An 8846-nucleotide genomic window follows, 5' to 3' on the forward strand; every position below is an offset into this window, starting at 1 on the left:
CAAGGGATGATATGGCATGAGCCATGCTACAACCCCCTCATTGTATTTTATTCGACATCTACGGAAATTATAACAATTTTGTTGGAACTTGTGGAACTCAAGGGATATCAATGTATTCGTTACACGGGTAGCGCGACGAAGGATACTAGGGACGATCAAGGTCCATGAAGTAGAGAATACATGTTGTATGGATGGAGACGACCGTTTTACCTCTTTTCCCACATAGGCATATGGTCAATACACGCAAGAGGTACTATGCATTTTGGGTTGCGTTTATTCATGTTACCATTGTTCAAACATACATGAACAATGCGGTCTTTAGGTTTCCATGACCAATTACGTTCTAAATTCTTAGGCGCATGGTAGGCTATATCTGTCTAAATACAAGTCTAGACTCTTTGATACTATGTATCAAAATAACATGGCACCAAAAAGAAAATCTTTGCCCAAAAAGGGGCAGTTAATCAACGCCCTACTATTAAAGACGAGCTAGAGTTTTTATGGAACAACATGAGGTTGTCGAGTCGACACTAGTGATGGTACTGATGGTACCGGTAGTTCAAGTGGTTTAAATCCCGATGGGACGAGAATGAGTGGCAAGGGCACACTTGGAGATGTAATCACACCATATTTTAATCCTAAGGCTTTTCCGGACTATAAGCCGTGAGACCTCATTGATACGGAAGGTGCAGTGAGTTCTATTCGCTAGATAAAGACAAGGAAGTCCAAGTGCAAACTATAGGGAGTAATACAACAAAGAGGTTATTGTGTTGAATGAGGCGTTAACTTGGTGGAATCTCCTAAGTAAACGTTTTGGTAAACGAATAGCCTTCTGTTGAATGAGGCGTTAACTTGGTGGAATCTCCAAGTGCAAACTATAGGGAGTAATACAACAAAGAGGTTATTGTGGGAAGAACTCAAGAATCTTAAGCGAGAAGAGTATTGCTCGCTAGTGGAAAAATTCCAAGTTTGGGAACCGAGCTCTAGAACTTGATCATGATTAGAGCTAATGTTGTTTGTTACCCCGACACCTCTACAATCTGTCAAGGATTGATTGCATATTGGATAACACTCAAATCCAAACGCACTAAGCGCTACATTTGGGGTTTAGCCCTGAGATCCGAATCATGATCACATCATGTCACCCTACCTAGATTTATTTTCAAGTAACTCTCTCAGTTAGTCTCACCAAGGATGTGGTGAGGATGGGGGACTGCCGAAGGAGGGTATTAAGAGAAAGAGAAATCCCTTGACAAGCAAAGCGAAGGCGATTATTGCCAAAATCGATGCTCGCATTAAGAAGTATGGTAATAACTTGTCAAAATTTGGAATGAGATAGGTGAAACCTTCATCATGAGGGCACTTGCAAAAGTGACAAGAGTAGCAGTGTGGTGAGACTTGGCACAAAACAGAAACTAATGAGTTAGCTATATTTAAGAATGAACGAGGTGGTTTTTTACTGTGGCAAGGAGGTCACTACGAGCATGGATGGTTAAGGATGAATCAAGCTAGTGAGTAAGCAAGTCTAGGGGTATGCTCTATACTCTACAACCATCATGTATCAATTCTTTGGATACCAACGTCGGCTTAACTTAGTGTCTTTAGATACTAAGCATATACACGAAATAGAGTCATGTAGGTTAAACATGTCTTGCTCTATCAAGTTAGCTAATGAGGAATTAGCGAAGTTATGTGAAGTCATTAAGGGTCACCGATACGTTCCTATCAACCGACCCATTGCATCTGTGTTGTTTAACACCGTTGTCGGTATTAGCTTCATCCCCATAAAATTCAAAGTATGATTGGCCGAGTCAAGTAAACAAGACGTCCTCCCATTCAATAGGATTGACCAATGGTAAATTAGTCAAGTCAGGAAAGACATCAAAGGATGCACACTCGAACTTGGAGCACGAAAATTCAGTAACGACTTTTCACTCATTCAATTAGGTTGTTACGACTTAACTTCTGGCACGGACTGGTTGGCCGACAACCGAGCAGAAGTAGTTGTGCTGCGAAAACTATTATTCTTTTTCCCCCTGTCTGACGAGAGAACATCTTTTGGTGCACGGAGAGAAACACGACACACGGCTGCTGACCAACAACAGTATGAAGGCTCGGAAGAGTCTGAGAACAGGATGCATCGCCTTTCTTGTCCATGTGGTCGACAAAAAGGCCGAGTAGCGCAAGGTGGAGGACATCCCTGTGGTAAGGGAATACCTTGAAGTCTTTCCAGAAGACTTGCCTGGACTACCTCCGCAGCGACAAGTCGAATTCAGTATCGATCTTGTGCCAGGAACTGCGCCGGTGGCGAAAGCTTCATATAGACTCGCACCCTCGGAGATGCAGGAATTATCTACTCGGCTTCAGGAATTGTTTGACAAAGGATTCAATAGACCGAGTTTCTCACCTTGGGGAGCTCCGATGCTATTTGTCAAAAAGAAAGACGGAACCTTTCGGATGTGTATAGATTACCAAGAACTGAACAAGTTAACCTTAAAGAACCGGTATCCTTTACCAAGGATTGACGACTTGTTCGATCAGTTACAAGGTTCCAGCTTCTATTCCAAAATTGATCTAAGATCCGAACACCATCATCTGAGGATCCAAGAGGAAAGCATTCCTATGATAGCGTTCAGGACTCGCTATGGGCATTACGAGTTCCTTGTTATGCCTTTCGGCCTAACAAACGCTCCCGCCGTATTCATGGAATTGATGAATCGGGTATGTAAGCCATATCTCGACAAGTTCGTGATCGTATTCATTGATGACATTTTAATATACTCACGAACCAAGGCGGAATATGAACAACACTTGAGAACTATTCTGGAGCTACTTAAGAAAGAACAATTGTATGCCAAATTCTCAAAATGCGAATTTTGGATTCGCGAGGTCCAATTTCTCGGTCACGTTGTGAATGAGAGTGGAATACATGTGGACCCAGCTAAGATAGAAGCCATAAAGAACTGAAACGCTCCCAAGACCCCAACGGAAGTAAGACAATTTCTAGGTTTAGCGGGATACTATCGAAGATTCATTGAGAATTTTTCTAAAATTTCTCAACCGCTAACCTCACTTACTCAAAAGGATAAAAGTTCGATTGGGGTGAAAGACAAGAAATGGCATTCAAAACGCTCAAAGATAAACTATGCCAAGCACCAATCTTATCACTCCCCGATGGCACCGATGACTTTGTGGTGTATTGTGATGCATCGCACCAAGGCTTGGGTTGTGTATTAATGCAACATGAAAAAAAGTCATCGCGTACGCGTCACGACAGTCGAAAGTTCATGAAAAGAATTATACCACTCACGACCTAGAGTCGGGTGCAGTGGTATTCGCTTTAAAGATTTGACGTCACTATCTCTATGGTACTAAGTGTACCATATTCACTGATCATAAAAGTCTTCAACATATATTCAAAAAAAAAGAATTAAACATGCGCCAGCGGCGATGGGTAGAATTGTTGAATGACTATGACTGTGAAATCAAGTACCATCCGGGCAAAGCAAATGTTGCGGCGGATGCTTTGAGCCGGAAAGAGCAAGTCAAAACTTTACGAGTACGAGCTTTAGAGTTTACCATTCAGATGAACTTCACTACTCGTGTGCACGATGCACAAATAGAAGCTTTAAAGCCGGAGAACATTCAAGCAGAATCCTTGCGAGGATTAGAGAAACAACTAGAAGAGAGCAAAGATGGCACAAGGTACTTCATGGGAAGAATCTGGATTCCTTACTTTGGCGGATTGCGAGACTTAGTGTTGGATGAAGCACATAAGTCAAAATATTCAATACATCCTGGATCTGATAAGATGTATCAGGATGTAAAGGAATATTATTGGCGGCCTAATCTCAAAGGAGATATTGCGACCTATGTTGGGAAATGCCTAACTTGTGCGAAGGTCAAGACCGAATATCAAGAGCCATCTAGGTTATTACAACAACCCGAGATTCCCGCTTGGAAATGGGAACAGCTATCAATGGATTTCATTACAGGACTCCCACGGACCTCTCGAGGTCATGACATGATTTGGGTTATCGTTGATCGATTAACCAAGTCAGCTCACTTCCTACCTATTCGTGAAAAAGACAGTACCGCGAAGTTAGCTGAAATCTACCCTAACGAGATTGTGGCACGTCATGGAGTGCCTATTTCGATAATCTCGGATCGTGATGGTCGCTTTGTGTCAAGAATATGGCAATCATTTCAGGAATCGCTTGAATCTCGTTTGGATCTAAGCACAACATTTCATCTGCAAACCGATGGACAAAGCGAGCGAAGCACCCAAACGTTGGAAGACATGCTTCGTGCCTGTGTGATGGATTTGGGCGGAAACTGGGATACTCATTTACCACTGGTAGAGCTCTCGTGTAATAACAATTATCACACAAGCATCAAAGCCGCCCCATACGAAGCACTATATGGACGGAAGTGCCGATCACTGCTGTGTTGGGCGGAAGTCGGAGACAAACAACTCCTTGGCCCTGAAGTAGTCCAGGAGACTACTGACAAGATAGCAAAGATACGAGACCGTATCAAAGCGGCTCGTGACAGACAAAAGAGCTATGCGGACAGAAAACGTAAACCATTATCCTTCGAGGTCGGAGACAAAGTCTTATTAAAAGTCTCACCTTGGAAAGGCGTAGCTAGATTCGGGAAACGCGGAAAACTAAACCCGAGATACATTGGGCCATTTGAGATTCTAGAAAAGATCGGTACCGTCGCGCACAAGTTAAACTGCCAGAAGAACTCAATAACGTACACGACACATTTCATGTGTCAAATCTCAATAAAAGTCCGACTGTTGAGATAGTTATCATCCCAGTGGATGAAATTCATGTAGACGACACGCTCCAGTTTACCGAAGAACCCGTTGAGGTTATGGACCGGAAGGTCCACAAGACAAGGAGAAGTCGTATCGAACTAGTAAAGGTCCGATGGAACTCACGTCACGAACCCGAGAATACATGGGAACGTGAAGATCAAATCAAGACAAAGTATCCCCACCTGTTTGAGAAGTTTCCTGCAAAGGATAACTCAACGTAAATTTCGGGACGAAATTCTTTTTAACAGGGGGAGAATGTGACAAATGGCAAATCACCGTTGATTCCGTACAAGCTAATCATTATTTTATTTACATAATCTCATGCATTTAGCGTAATTTAATTACGTAATTGTGTCGTTTATTAGATAAAAGTGTTAGGACAAGAAAACAATGCTAAAACTTATGCTGGTTTTCGTCGTATTTCGAAACCAGTCAAACAATGTCCTAAAAGTGTTGGTAGAAAGTGCTGCGCGCACTATTCACGGTTACACTATTCATGCCAGCAAAACCGTGAAAACAGAACGAAACACTGAAAAACGACATACAGATAACATAACTGAGTCCATTCTTATAAGAAAACACTAATACGAAAACATATCTTGCAAAGATACAAGACTTTCTGGTATGACGCCCTCATTACTAAAATGTCCGTTTCGGCTAATATAACATTTTTAACGCGTCCGAATCCGCAATATAGCATTTCCGGGACTCCGAAATTATGTCAATTGATGAAAAACACGGTAAAACATTTTAAGGATGTCAACGGGATGTCCAAAATCACAAGCTTCTGGTATTACATCGCTATGCATTAAACTAGTTCGTTAGCGAACCGACGAACTAGCAAGCGATATTTTCGCCACTATAACAACCAAACGAAGAGCCTAGCGAACTAGTTAAGCTTAATTTAGAACTTGAAATCACTTCATACATTATTTGGTTGTGGGATAACAACTTGCGGCAAACCTTCGTCGGTACGAAATGAAAGTGCCGGTAACTAGCCGACGCCTAAACGGAAAGCATTTAAGGTATCAAAGTACAACTTACACTAGTCTAGCGAACTAGTTAACCATATTTTGACGTCGCAAGTACCCTAAACAAACACCATAGCATCAATGGTAAATTAAAACCATGGCTCCCGGTACTATATTTCACCTTTCGTATATCACCTGATATCGAACCGACGAGCGAAATAGTGGTATTTTATCATCCAAAATTAATAACCACTAAACTAACAAACCAATTAGACTTTGTTTAAAACCCTAAACTACTTTACTACCTTAATTAGCATACTTAAACAAATGACCAAAATATCTACTTTTTAATGTTTTTTTTTTATAAAAAAAATAATATAATACCCCCCCCCCCCATTATGACCGAAATCAAGGTGGGTCCACCCACCATATTCTTGTTGAAATTGTGAAGATATGAGGTATGGTTGTAATATGGCTACTTGTTGAAAACGTTTCATACACCATCCTTTTATTAATTAAAAAGACATCTTTCATATCATTATTTCAACACCATTTCAAGACTTCAAAACCTTCCCTTGTTCTCCTTCCATTTCGGCAGCCAACACCCCCCATAAAACCACCTTCAAACCTTTATTAAACTCCACAGTTTTACACTAAAAATAGCCTTTACAAGATCACTCACATATGGAGTAAACATGGAGCATTACTAGGAGTCTTCTTGGAGCTTATTTCTTCTTATTTTCTTGTCTAAATTAGTGCAATATTGTAAGTCTTCAAACCACCATTTTTAAGCTTTAAATTACTAGTTAATCATAGAAGTACAAGTTGGTGATCTTGAATTTAAAGCTTAACATAATCAAAAACCCTAAACACAAAGCTAATAAACACTAAATATGAATATATTATGTGTTGATTTATGTTGTTTAGTGTTAATATGTTCATGTGTTCATGATGATTATGTTATTTTTGTTAATATTAGTGAGTTAAAGGCAATATTTATGATGATCATGTTGTTAATTTCATGTAGTATTTTATATTTGTGTTCATCTTATCATGATGAACATAAATATGTGATTTAAACATGGTTATGTTCAAATCAAGAAAGATTATCATACTCATTTCATGAGCTAATCATATAATTTTTGGATTACATAAACAAGTGTGTAAATGAGTTTAAAGCTCAATCTTGGGAAGTTAGTGAACTTTGTTTTTACAAAATAAATTAAACAACTTGTTTATTATGAAAAATTAGCTTAAAAAGTCTAACTTTTTATGTATAAAAAGTATATTATGAAGGTTCATGAAATGTGAAGGTTATCTTAGCATATAAACATGTTTAAAAGAAACTTGGTGAATAATGGTGATTTAGTGAATTGATTATTGATTTAAACGCGTTTTTGTAACGTGGGAAATGTCATAGTTTAGGGGAAACTATGGCGAATTTTTCTAAAAATCTAATCGCGATTAAAGAGGGGATTAAGGGGTGATTAACAAGGTTAAACGCGATTAGTGGTCTTAAACGTCATTATGGAAACTTTGATCGGAATATTTAAAGTTTAAATATTCAAGAAGTTCTTACGAACTTAAATTTATTCTTACAAAAATAAATGGGTAAAAATATAACAATGTGTAAATATAATTTTTGGTAAGAAAAATTATATATTTTCGCAAACTTGCTAAGTGCTTGCAATGTGTGCTATGTATGTGTATGTATTAGATACCTATAGGGTGATCAAAATAAATACACGTACATGTTCCTACATGGTCCAAGAAATGCTAGTAAAATCAAATCGGACAATTAAATAAAATGGCCGAAATGGAAATACATAACACTTGATGACGACAATTTGGGCGTATCGACATCATAAACAAGTTACTACAATGTCGAGTCTAAAAATAACATATTTTTAGACACTAAAGCGAACGCATAACTAAGTGGTCAAAAACAAGAATCCGGAAAGTCGAAAACTATAAAAATTACCGGTCGAAAACTATAAAAATTACCAAGTATTTTTCATGTGAAAAACGAACTTATTAAGTTACATGCTTGGTGAATTTTTGGTAAAAATTGCAAGAGTATATTTAATGGACTCACTAGGATTAGATTTGGGCTAGACCCAAATTACTAAAACTAGGGCTAGGCCCAATGACAGTAAAACTAGGGCTAGGCCCAATGACATTAAAAACTAGGGCTAGACCCAATAACAAGAAAACTAGGGCTAGGCCCAATGACATTAAAAACTAGGGCTAGACCCAATAACAAGAAAACTAGGGCTAGGCCCAATAACAATGAAACGTGGGATAAGCCCAATGACATAGGTTCGAAGCCGTTCGCATATAATTCAATACGTATAGAATCCATGAATACACATAACAATCGAGCGAGTGATCTATCAACGCTCTAAAATACAAAGTTGTTCCAAAGATGACAAACGAGAACCTAATAAAGAATTCAAGATGAACAACTTGTACGAGGTCCGAAAGACCTAGTGACTAACGAGATTAGTACACATGTAGGTTACTGACACGTACGGACGCTCACTTCGATATCATATTACACGGAACGCAAATTTGTGAGTTCATGTCCCCCTTTTCTCTTAACTGTTTTTGAATTTATAACTCTCGGGGGTGAAATACATGTTACATATGTTTCAATGGTATGATTTGGCTATGAAATGAACTATTAGATCATGTGAGCATAGGCTGAAACTGAAATGCCAATAACTCTCATAAGAAACATGGACAAAGGTTAGATCTAACGGGTACGGCCGAGCCCCACTCATGGTCCATTTATGACTACTTAGAGTGCTTTTGTGTCCCAGTCGAGGTGATTCGACAACGGTCAAGGGGATTTGACACAGTCAAGGTGATTTGACACAGTCGAGGTGATTTGACACAGTCGAGGTGATTTGACACAGTCGAGGTGATTCGACACAGTCGAGGGGATTCGACATAGTCGAGGGGATTCGACACTAATAATAGCCCACTTGGGTTGGGTACTCCCTATGTTTTCACATATATTAATGTCCTTGCAAAACATTAATTGATCT

Source organism: Helianthus annuus, chromosome 6, assembly GCF_002127325.2.
Source record: "Helianthus annuus cultivar XRQ/B chromosome 6, HanXRQr2.0-SUNRISE, whole genome shotgun sequence".
Lineage (NCBI taxonomy): Eukaryota > Viridiplantae > Streptophyta > Magnoliopsida > Asterales > Asteraceae > Helianthus > Helianthus annuus.